The sequence below is a fragment of the Pan paniscus genome, chromosome 9 (genome assembly GCF_029289425.2).
Source record: "Pan paniscus chromosome 9, NHGRI_mPanPan1-v2.0_pri, whole genome shotgun sequence".
In the NCBI taxonomy this organism is placed as follows: Eukaryota; Metazoa; Chordata; class Mammalia; order Primates; family Hominidae; genus Pan; species Pan paniscus.
Genome location: NC_073258.2, coordinates 90,704,210 through 90,716,784, shown reverse-complemented (window position 1 = coordinate 90,716,784; position 12,575 = coordinate 90,704,210). Strand labels below are relative to the sequence as shown.

At 36.1% G+C, this 12,575-nt stretch overlaps 1 pseudogene; it reads left to right on the top strand.

Annotated features, from left to right (window-relative positions):
* Positions 1-4,857: 4,857 nt before the first annotated feature.
* On the top strand, positions 4,858-11,078 carry LOC129393063 (tripartite motif-containing protein 49D-like; annotated as a pseudogene).
* Positions 11,079-12,575: the final 1,497 nt, after the last annotated feature.

Here is a 12,575-nt window from a genome sequence, read left to right as displayed (position 1 = left end):
AGAGAACAAAGAAAAAGCAACACTTTCTAACTTATAACTTTGTTTTCCTTTCATTTTTTTCTTTCCTTTATTTAGACAAGTTCTCCCTCTGCCACTCAGACCAAAGTGCAGTGCATGATCATAGCTCATTGCAGCCTCAAACACCTAGGCTCAAGTGATCCTCCTGCCTGGTCCTCCTGATTAGCTGGAACTGCATGTGCTTGCTTCCAGGCCTGGGTAAAAACATTTATTTTTAGAGACAGGTGTCACCCTATGTTGCCTGGGGAAACCTGGAATTCCTAGAGTCAAGTGACCCTTTTACCCAGCTGTCCAACTAGCTGGAATTACAGACAGGAGTCACCAAACTCTATTCAAAATTAGTTTTCTGTAGGTACTTTGTTAAAGATAATTATACACATAATTATTGTTTAAATAATTATTTATGACATTGTATCATATTTTAATATAAATATACATGCTGTACATCTTCTACATGTCCATACATATATACTGATGTAAAGTATCTAATTTAAAATTATTCACCATGGCGTAAAATCAAAAAAACACATTTTATTTTTGCATAAATTCACCATTGAAAATAGTCATAAAATAGGGAAGACAACAAAAAAATTAGACAAGTAAATTCACCAACTGTTGTATATAGAATCATAGTATTTAAAATACAATTAAGTGCCTAGGTGCACTTTTTTATGAGAGCTCCATAGATGGGTTAGTTATTTCATTTAATATTTTAGAGTTGTACATATTCAGATAAATAATGACTGGAGACTTATTTAGCAATGATATATTTTCAAACTAGACTGACACTTCACTGGCTTCCCATAATTTCTAGATAGCAAACTCATCTTTTCCATGTTCTGATGCCTGTACCTGCCTCTGCAGCCTCATCTCCCATCAGACCACTCTCATTCTTGTCACTCTAGCTCCAATGGCCTGGAGCTCAACTGTACCAGGCTTCCTCCATCCAGGAAGCTTTTGCATCTGCTGCTGTCACTGCAAAGAAAGTTTCTCTCTATCTCTCTTTGCCAAGTTAATGTATTCCTATTCCTCAAATCTCAATGCTTTCATATCTTCATAAAAGCCTTGTGTAAGCTTGCATTCAGCACCTCCCTCCTACTACCGACCCTCAAAACATGTACTGCTCATTTATTGAGCTTATAGTTCTAATTGTATATTTACTTGTGTGATTCTTTAATTATGATACATCTCATTCACTAGTCTGAATGTTCTAGCAGGACTGAAATTGTCTATGATAGTTTAATATAATTTATTTCTAATACCTAGTTTATTGTCATTAGTATATGCTTGTTGAAGAATAAATAAAAAATCTTTCATGGAAATATAGATGATACATTTCAGTTTAAAATAATAAAGCAATTGTTTTTAATTGTGAGGGCATTGTTTGTGAAACAAAACATTACTTAATGAAATAATTGTTTCAGTTGTAATGTCTGTGAACAACCTATGTCAGGTTAAGATTCTTGCATCTCACTCCAAAATCCTCTACCTTCTGTTGGGCTATAATCCCCTAGGCATGATTGTCTGTACTTTATAAATCCGATCACTCCATGTTACACCCTTCCCCAATGTTACACCCTTCTGTGTAACCTAATCTTCCATTTCCACTTCTTTCTCCAGACAGTAGCCACAGAGCCATACCCTGACTCTACGAAAAGTTTTAAAAAACATTAGCCAAGTGGGATGGTGTGAGCCTGTAGTCCTAGCTACTTGGGAGGCTGAAGCAAGAGGATCCCCTGAGCCTTGGAATTCAAGGCTGCAGTGAGCTATGATTGTACCACTGCACTCCACAAGGAGAGAGTTTCTCTAGAATAAATAAATGTGCCCTTAGAGGAATGACTGCATCTTGGATGAAACTCAATAAACAGTATAAAATGTATCTTAGTTAATTTCTAGTGTATATCTAATCTCATAGGATTTATGTTACATATGATTCACTTCAGTCACGGTTTTTTGGAATGAAGGAGTGATGATAATTTAATCAGTGGTGCAAAGGTGTGTTCTAAATACTGCATAAACCTAATCGTCTTATTCTCTACCTTTCTCAATACTCCACCCTCTTAAAGAGGTGGGTGTGGCCTTCACAGATTCTTATAAAAGGACATAGAAGAGACAAGCTCAGTTTTCTCCAAAGGAGAAGGAGCACACTTAGAGGGAGCTGTATTTTGGTGACCTCTAAAAGTCAGTACTGCGGTGAATGAGCTCCAGACCTTGAGGAGTACTTAACAGAATTATTTCTGGAAGAATCACTGTGGGAACCATTCAAAGAACCCAGCGGTGAGTAAAACTTATACTGATAAAATTATATCTTCTTTCCTTTACAAAATAATAAATTAGAGTGTTAAAAATATCTCATTATCTTAAATCTACACAATGATACCATTGTAATTCATATTCTTACTATAGATTTTATGAATTATAAGGATACTAATTGTTGTTATTTTGCATTTTCTATCATTCTTCAATATAGTTTTGAAAAAATGGAAATATCTAGTGTTTGCTGCAACAGATATGTATGCAAAATGAATATATGGAGTTGATATTAATACCTATATGTGCACATAAGTGTGTGTAAATATATGTGTAATGAGTGCATTAATATTAAACAATTGAATTGAGAAGACATTAATGAATGTTAATTAATTCATTCAGCTTTTAGACATAACTTTAAATTAGCAAGGTAATGATGAGAGATGCAAAACAGTGAAACTGAAAAAAATGAGAAAGCTCCCTAAAACATCCTAGTTTGGAAATCAAAACACAATTTTTTGACCAAATAAATTTATAAGATATAATTTGATACGTGATGGTGGTTGCCATCTCACTTGAGTCTTAATTTTATTAAACTATGAAAAATTCCTTAAAATGACTTAGATGACCTCTGGAGACTATTTACTATTCTAAGATTTTTCATTTCTTTCACTAAAATTCAGCAGTGTTATCAAATACGGGAGAGTAAAGAAAAGGACTTAAAATTGCCAAAGACCATAGTTTATATATTAGTCAGAGCTCTCCAGGCAGACAGAATGATAGGGTGTATATGTATATATGTAGAGATACATTCATGAGCCATTTCAGTCAACCACAAACCATACATGGTGGTCACATAAGATTATAATACCAGTATGTTAACTGTACCATTTCTGTATTTAAATATGTTTACATACTAAATAATTACCACTGTGTTACAATTGCCTACAGTATACACTACAGAACATGCTGTACAGTTTTGTAGCCTAGGAGCAACAGGCTGTACTGTATACCATAGGTGTGTAGCAGGCTATACCATCTAGGTTTGTGTAAGTATAGTCTATAATGTCGAAACAATAAAACCGCCTGGCTGGGCACAGTGGCTCACGCCTCTAATCCCAGCACTTTGGGAGGCTGTGGCAGGCACATCACTTGAGACCAGGTGTTCGAGTCCAGCCTGGGCAATATGGTGAAACTTCGTCTCTACTAAAAAAAGGAAAAAAAATGAAAAAATTTACCAGGTGTAGTGAGGTGTTCTGGTAATCCCAGGTACTCAGGAGGCTAAGGCAGGAGACTCACTTTGACCCCGGAGGCAGAGGTTGCAGTGAGCCGAGACTGCACCACTGCACTCCAGCATGGATGATAGAGTGAGACTCCATCTCAAAAAGTAAATAAATAAAACCTCCTTACACATTTCTCAGAACATATATCTGTCATCAAGCTACACATGACTCTACCTGAGAGGGAATTCATCAGGAAAATTTGTTTGCTTGATTATAGAGTCTGAGCAGTTCTAATATAGGCTGTCTTTAAGCTGATGTCCTGAGGATACCGGTATCTTGACTGAGCTCAAGGCTGAAAGCCTCAGAACCAGCTTCAGGAGAAAGAAAGAGGAAATTGCCTTTTCTCTGGCTTTTTCCTTTTATCTGAGCTACCAGCTGATTGAATGGCGCCCAGTCACATTGAGGGATGATGGTCCCACTCAGCTCACCAACTCACATGTCTCTCTCCTCTGGAAACACCTTCACAGACTCACCCAGAAACAATGCTGCACCAGTTCCCTAGGTATTGGTTAATCCAGTCACACTGGTATCTAAAATTCGCCATCACACCATAGAGATGTAATTACACCGCTCTGAGTTTAACAAAAATCCTACTATATGTTAGTTCAGAGTTTGGGTATCCCTAGGAGAAGTTAATTTAATCCACGAGAAAATAAAAAGGCCCAATATCTTTAACTATGTTTTTCTCTTCTATTAAACCAAAATTGGTTTAATTGCTGTTTTTTTGGTTGGTTGATTGGTTTTTCTATTTTGTTGTGGTTTGGTTTTTTATTTTACTTTAATTTCGTATTATTTTAAGTCCTAAGATAAATGTGCAGGACGTGCAGGCTTGTTACACAGGTAAACATGTGCCATGGTGGTTTGCTGTCCCACTGTTGTGTCTCTAAAAATATGCCATAGAACCCTCTAGCCATCTTCTCATATTTCCTTGGCCAAGGCAGTTTTTCCCAGTCTTTCATACTCAGCAGTTACATGAAAGAAGAATAGGAACAACTACAATTTATTCTAGGCCACTTAGAATCAAACCCAATTTCCAGATCAACATTCAGAAAACGGGAAATTGAATAGATTGGTATTGTGTTACAGACAGGAAATAAGAGTATAAAGGGTTGTGAGTCATCTAGTCAGTAATATCTACTATAAAGCCGAGAGACTCTCTCTGTGTGAGATTTTTATTTTTGTTACAGAATAAATAGTGTGCTGTGTTTTAATGAATACTGTCAAGAGAAGAAAATAGGGCTCTCAGGTATCTCCACATGTTCCGAAACTTTTCATCAACCCAGACCCCAAAATGACATGTTGCTCTTTCTTCCTCAGAAACATGAATTCTGGAATCTCGCAAGACTTCCAGATGGAAATTACCTGCCCCATCTGCATGAATTACTTCATAGACCCGGTCACCATAGACTGTGGGCACAGCTTTTGCAGGCCCTGTTTCTACTTCAACTGGCAAGACATCCCAATTCTTACTCAGTGCTTTGAATGCATGAAGACAACATGGCAGAGAAACCTCAAAACTAACATTTATTTGAAGCAGATGGCTTTCCTTGCCAGAAAAGTCAGTGTCTGGCTATTCCTGAGCTCTGAGGAGCAAATGTGTGGCACTCACAGGGAGACAAAGAAGATGTTCTGTGAAGTGGACAAGAGCCTGCTCTGTTTGCTGTGCTCCAGCTCTCAGGAGCACCAGTATCACAGACATCGTCCCATTGAGTGGGCTGCTGAGGAACACCGGGTAAGTGATGCCTCTGAAGATCTATTTCTATAAATGACACATGAAATTCCTGTGGGTCTATTTTCTTGGAGATTGGGTAAAGCCAAATCTGAGTCCCTTTAAGCAGCTCACTTTTGGGCTTTCTTAGCTTCAAACCTCTGAGATTTGACGAAGAAGAAGGGAAATAGAAGAAATGCCATTTCCTAGGGACTTATTTGTCTCTCATTCTGTGCCCGCTCCCTATGAAATGGTCTGCATGTTACTTTATTGTTTTCACTGGTGCTTCAATTCATGGCTCTTTTGCAGGAGAAGCTTTTAAAGAAAATGCAGTCTTTATGGGAAAAAGCTTGTGAAAATCAGAGAAACCTGAATGTGGAAACCACCAGAATCAGCCACTGGAAGGTTAGTTCTGTACTACTCTACCTTCTACCTTCTCCAGGAACTTATGGTGGGCAAATGGGTGACTCTTAAAATAGGAACTTGTTATCAAACTCTAATGTTTCTGGGAGTCAATAAAAAAAAAAGAAAACACTGAGAAAAAGTGACCTCATTTCTTATATAGAATAGTATGACTGTTAGATAGGATTTCTAAGAAAACTACTGAAGTCAACCAAAGCATGCTGGTTTGTTTTCATACAAACCTGTAGCTATACACCAACAGATACAAGAAACTGGGCCAACTCGCAGCATTCTATATGTGCTGGTTGGATAAATGCTGGGCACAAGATTCATTTGGCAGTCATGGAAAGCTCAAGTGAACCTTCTGAGCCTGGGTCAGCATTAATCTGAATGCTGGTGGACAAGTAGTATTTGGAATTGTATGGAAAATTTGAGGCAGAAAGAGTGACAGGGGAAATCTAGGGCAACCATGAAATTAAGAATCTCAACTAATTAACATTGAATACTACATAACATATGATGAGAAAAGTGGTGAGAAATATGGATTTGTGTCTTGAGGGAGACATGCAAACATGCTCAAAATATGGGAACTAGTATCTAAATATAAGGAAAACTCTGAGGACTTCAGAGAAATATTAAAAATGATTTTCTCTTTGTGGATGTATACTTTGAGGGTATGATAGCTAATATTAGTGTTTTGAAAAGTATTTCATAAGAACCTAGTCTATGTTGAATATTAAATTAGAAAATTTGCCAGTATAGAAGAAAGAAAGCATCTTTGTCCTCACAAATCGTACAATCCAAATGAGAGAGGCAAAAATGGTCAACATGCAAATGTGTGCAATACATGATGTGTTCGAGTGTGGTAGGTTCTTTGTTGGAGAATAATCAAGCAGGGAAGTAGAAAAGGACAATAGAGGCCAGAAACTGGAGATTAGTGTCTGATTTTTAAATAGGGTGGTCAGAAAAAAGACTCACTGAAAAATTCAATTTGAACGAAATTTTGAAGAGGAGAGGGAACACGAATGTGTGTATGTATATACATATATGTGGACCATGAATGTGTATATATGTATGTGTGTGTGTGTGTGTGTGTATAAAATTCTAGTTGGAGAGAACAGCATATGCAGTAATTTTGAGTTTGTGTATATTTGGAGGCCTGAGGAACCACAAAGAAGTCTGTGTTTCAGAATGGGATAACTTAGAAAAAGAATGGAAGGAAATGAATTCAGAGAGACAAAGATGACCAAATCATAAATGCAGCCTTATTAAGATAGGTTTTGCTGGGTGAAATGCATTTAGCTGGACATGCTAGTCTAAGGTCATTTCACATATAATGAGTTTAAGCAACTTGTTACGTATCTCAGAAATAGAAATAATTATTTCCTTTCTAGTAACTATAGCTCTATACTCCAACTCTTAAGCATGAACTGTTCTTACTTTTCCATAAATATTGGCTGGAATAGCAAAATTCAAATTGTATTTTTTTATTTCCAACTATCTTAGAAAACACATTATCTTGAATAAATTTAATGTAATTGGTCAGATACATCTGTTGATTTTTATACAGAAAGAAAGGAAATGAACAAAATTTTGTGGATTCTAAGAACTAGCAAGACTGAGGTTTAAATTATTGAGTGTTCGAGTGACAAACAGAATCAGTGAGATTTAATAGGACATGGATAAGTACATTTCTCTTTTGACTAACCCATTATCACTGCAGGATTATGTGAATTTAAGGCTAGAAGCTATGAGAGCTGAGTATCAGAAGACGGCTGCATTTCACCATGAAGAAGAAAAACATAATTTGGCGATGCTGAAAAAGAAGGGGAAAGATATTTTTCATCAACTTCATTTAAGTAAAGCCAAAATGGCTCATAGGAGGGAGATTTTAAGAGGAATGTATGAGGAGCTGAAGGAAATGTGCCATAAACCAGATGTGGAGCTACTTCAGGTACAAACTCACAATGTGGTTTCAGGTTTTTGAATATTCACATGTGTAAGTATATTCCTCATGGCTGAAATCCATCTCCCTACCTTTATTTCCATGATGTGTTTCCAAAAACACATTCACATAACTAATGCTACTTTATTGGGAGAGTATAGCCCCGACAAGGGATTCTACCAGGCCAATGGTCCCTCCTACTTTATCCACCAGCCACAAAACTTTGTGGAATGGTCAAGGTGACAGCCCCAATAACTATTCCCCATCTAAGTCAATAATATATTTTGGGCTGTTTAACATTTATAAAATAGTGAGTGATTCATTTACATTTAGGTTAATTTGAGGACATGGCAAGATCAGAAGTTTTGGGAATCTAGGCTCACATTAATATTATTTTGAGGTCCACTCATTTGGGTCATAGGTTCTGGGAAAGATGACTGAGTAGGTTATTTGAAGTTACCACAGAGCATAGACTCTCTGGGCCTCTTCTCCCTTCACTTCTGGAGAGAATGTCTTCAAGACTCAGACTTTCCCAGGACATTAATTAATGACAAAATGACTAACTGGGATTTTCATTACAGAAGAAACAGAAAATGCTTTCCAGATGGTAGGGAAATAATATCTTTAGATACTGACTCCAAATTTCACACTGAACTTAGTGAAAGGTGCATCTTGTGAAATGTCCTACATATTTCTATTTTTTTTTACAGGGTTTTGGAGACATATTAGACAGGTGAGTGTTTACCTAAATTTTAGTATATATTCTTTCAGTTTCCATGAATATCAAAGCAGGCTCTACCAAAGTCATGGCATAAATGATTAAGATATTGATACTACCTTTCTTTTTTTGCATCTGCTTTCACTCTCACACCAGAAAAGACAAGAACACTAAATAAATAAATAAATAAATAAATAAATAGTGAAATAAAAAAAATGTTTATTCCTGATTTTGTTTTATTGCTTAAAAGCCTGCATAGGTGAAAGATAAAGTTTTGTTTTGTGGATGGTGAGAAAGTCACCAGAGGAAGCAGGAGAGAAGTGGGAGAAGTATTTCAGCAGTGAAAAAGTTGATGATTTGTTGTTCATACCTACATACATATCAGTTAACAGTCCTGAAAAATAGGTTGAAAAAACTGTGGAGTATTAGAACTGTATAATTCTCTAGGGAAGCTTGTTTCTAAAAGGCAGATCTAACTGCCTAGAACAAGTTTCACATTCTTTATCTTGAAAAGGAAGCAGCAGATGCAGCAGTCTCCCCAGAACCCCGCTATTTCAGACAAAGATGTCAGGGGAGTCTGCCAAGAAGTGGAACTCAGAATTTCATTTCCAAATATGCTCAAGGCCATAAGGCTAAGGAACCTTACACATGTGGGGCAGAAAAAAAAGAAAGATCAGACTGAATTCTGACTCAGACTCTCCCACTATGCTTTAAAATTTGGAAACTGTAAATAGAAATTAATTCCAAAAAGGAAGTAATAATTTTTGAGTAATCAAATTTGTGGATTCAAAGGATTCTCATGGACTGTCATTTAAATAGAAATAGTGGTTTTTATTTATTTTATGGCTGTAGATGTTGTAACTGCAAGTTTTTCCTTCCAGGAGCGAGTCCGTGCTGCTGCACATGCCCCAGCCTCTGAATCTAGAGCTCAGTGCAGGGCCCATCACTGGACTGAGGGACAGGCTCATCCAATTCTGAGGTAAGTCTCCACCCACAGGCAGCACTCCCACTATCTAAATATTATTATTGTTAGGACCACATGGGTAATATTTCACCCTTTATCAAATATTTTACTTCTTTATAGACATAAGTGAACAATATAATCATGCAACCCTTTTGTATCTGTGTCTGTATAGTCAGATTTATAGCATTATGTTTGAAAGATAGTGAAAAACAAATACATTTTGGCCTCATAGGTACTGAGTAATGTAATGGGAAAAAGGAGTAGTGTAGCAAATTTAAAAAAGGAGCAAATGGAACAATGCTCAGAATGAAGGTGAGTTATTTAATGTTAAATACAAAATTTTACAATTCCTTAGTGTATTCATTTGAACAGCTAAGAACTGTTCTTTTGGGATTATGGTTTACTGGGGATTGCTGAGGATTTTTAATTTTTTAAGTGGATATGTATCATGTATTGCAAAAAAAAATTAGTTAATGGGTAAACATAAAAAGAAGCAACCATTTTGTGAATACAAGTCAAATTACAAACAAAAAGAACTTCAGTTTAATTGCAATATGAAGAGCTACATGTTAAGTTTAAAATCCAGCTTCAGCCCCAAGCTAGCATAGAGGACCACAGAGAGACTGGTAAAAGATTTTACAGAAATCTGCTTTAAATTGTTACTTATGACATGTACTTACGGATTTTTATCCAGTCATCAAGAGCAGTTCTTGAGTAACTGAAAATCTTCACATTCTTTCCAAAATGATAGCACTAGTTTTTAAGAATAAGAAACATTTCTAAATAATGATCTTGATAATAGCATAGCATTTAGGGCATATAATGTGCAAATTTTGCTTTGAAAATTGGATTGAAAGAAGTTGGTCTTACATTTGGCTCTCAATAAGTAAGTTTTCAAAACATTTTTAATACCTGTGGTTAGTGTTTTGTTTGTCTTGTAGTTAATCATCTCTATGCTTTATTAGAAGTTACAAGCAAAAGTGTCCTTGTGACTTTACATTTCCTGGTAAATTAACTTCTTGATAGAACAATTTTTGCTTATTGACACATGTCTATGCGTGTTTTGTTTCTTTCTTATTTATTTATTTATTTATTTATTTATTTTGCAGTGGATATTACTCTGCATCATAATGAAGCCAACAGTCATATCTTCCGATGTGGAGATTTGAGAAGCATGTGTATTGGATGTGACCGTCAAAATGCGCCCCATATCACTGCAACACCTACAAGTTTTCTTGCATGGGGTGCTCAGACTTTCACCTCCGGCAAATATTACTGGGAGGTCCATGTGGGGGACTCTTGGAATTGGGCTTTTGGTGTCTGTAATAAGTATTGGAAAGGGAAGAATCAGAATGACAATATATATGGAGAGGAGGGACTCTTTAGTCTTGGATGTGTCAAGAATGACATTCAGTGCAGCCTCTTTACCACCTCCCCACTTACACTGCAATATATCCCAAGAACTACCAGCCACATAGGATTATTCCTGGATTGTGAAGCTAGAACTGTGAGCTTCGTTGATGATAATCAAAGGTGCCTTATATACACCATCCCTAATTGCTCCTTCTCACCTCCTCTCAGGCCTATCTTTCGGTGTATTCACCTCTGACCAGAGATAGATCAGACATGTGTTCATCTGCTGTGGGAACCCCTTCATCCCAGAAAGCCCTCTTCCTTGTGCCTTATCAAAGAGGACAAATAGGTTCTGTTTTATGTCTTGAATTGCCTCCTAATGTTATTAAAACTCATTTATTGTGTTACTATTAAAAATGGTAAAAACACTAAAAGTATATGTATTGGTTCTTTATTAATTTTTGAAAAATCATTATTCATGATCATGGCATAAAATATATTGTTTTTTTTTCTTTATTTCTGACTGCCACTGAGTGAAATAATAGATGACAGACATGTCTGAATGGAGTTAAAATCAATGGAAGAGAGTCGGGATCTTTTGCTTCATGCAAAAGCTTGGAGTGAAGTTTTAATGATAGCTGGGAAATGTTTTTCTTTCTCTTTACCTAACTATATTGCACTTATCCATCACATTTCATTTTAGTAATCTATCCTTTGAGTTAATATTATTTGACCTTCCATGCTTGGCTTCATTTTGGAATTCTCACCACATAGATAAATAATCCTGCATTATTAGTGTGCTCTTCTACATTGAAATACACAAGGTGGTCCGAACAATGCTGGATTAATTGAATTTTTAAAAATAACTAAATATTGACTCCTACCTCAAAACACACACAGTCATTTCCAAATAGATTCAAGTCCTGAAGGTAAGGGGAACATGACACAATATTCTCATAAGGATTTCTTAACCAGGACAAAAATTAACAATTAAAAAAATTAGTTGGTTTATATTAATGACGACTTCTGTGTTTCAAAAAACATGATACAAGAATTGAAATGCAAATAATTAGTGGAGAAAGATATTCACCCGAACATATATAAAATAAAATACAATACATGTGCATGATGAATACTTAAAATGTATTTTAAGTATTTTTCCAGATTCTTCCAGAGTGGCCTAGAATAAACTTGGATGGCAGAGTCAATGATGAGATTAGCTGTGGAAATGGGAAACCGTTTTTTGGAGGACAGTAATAATGCTGTGAACTTATGAAAACAACCAAGTATTCAGTAGCAACTAAAATGTGTCTCCATAAGATTATTTTACAGATGTTTATCTGAAATCTGAAATTTGGGAGAACATTCTACTAGTGTTCTCTAGTGAAAAAATACAGCTGGAAGGAAGAAGAGAGGGAAGATGAAGGAGAGAGAAATAGAATGCATTTGAGAGAGAATGCTATTTAGACTAAAATAGAATACTGCAGATACCATGACAAAGTGGTTAAGGTGTGTCTTATGGAGCAGAAATGGCAGAAAATACCACAGTAAAGAGATTTACAATTGGATTGTTAGTTCCGGCTTTTATCCTATCAATGTTGTGGCTTCTAAACACCTCAGTGCTCTCCTTTGATCCATGTGCTAATTACCAACCAACACTCTGCCCCCTCTCCCAGATTCTTTCATCGTTTTATACCTAATCTAATTCTAATCCAGCTGGTCATTGTAACACATGTAATCACCTAAGAATTTTAAAAATATTTTTGATGAATAAATGAAAAATTAGCTAGGTGCAATGGCATAAACCTCTAGTCTTTTTTACTTTGAAAGCTGAAGTGGGAGGATTACTTGAGCCCTGGAATTCAAGGCTGTGGTGAGCTAAGATTGTGCCACTGCACTCCAGAGGGTGAAACTTTCTTTGGTATAAATAAATA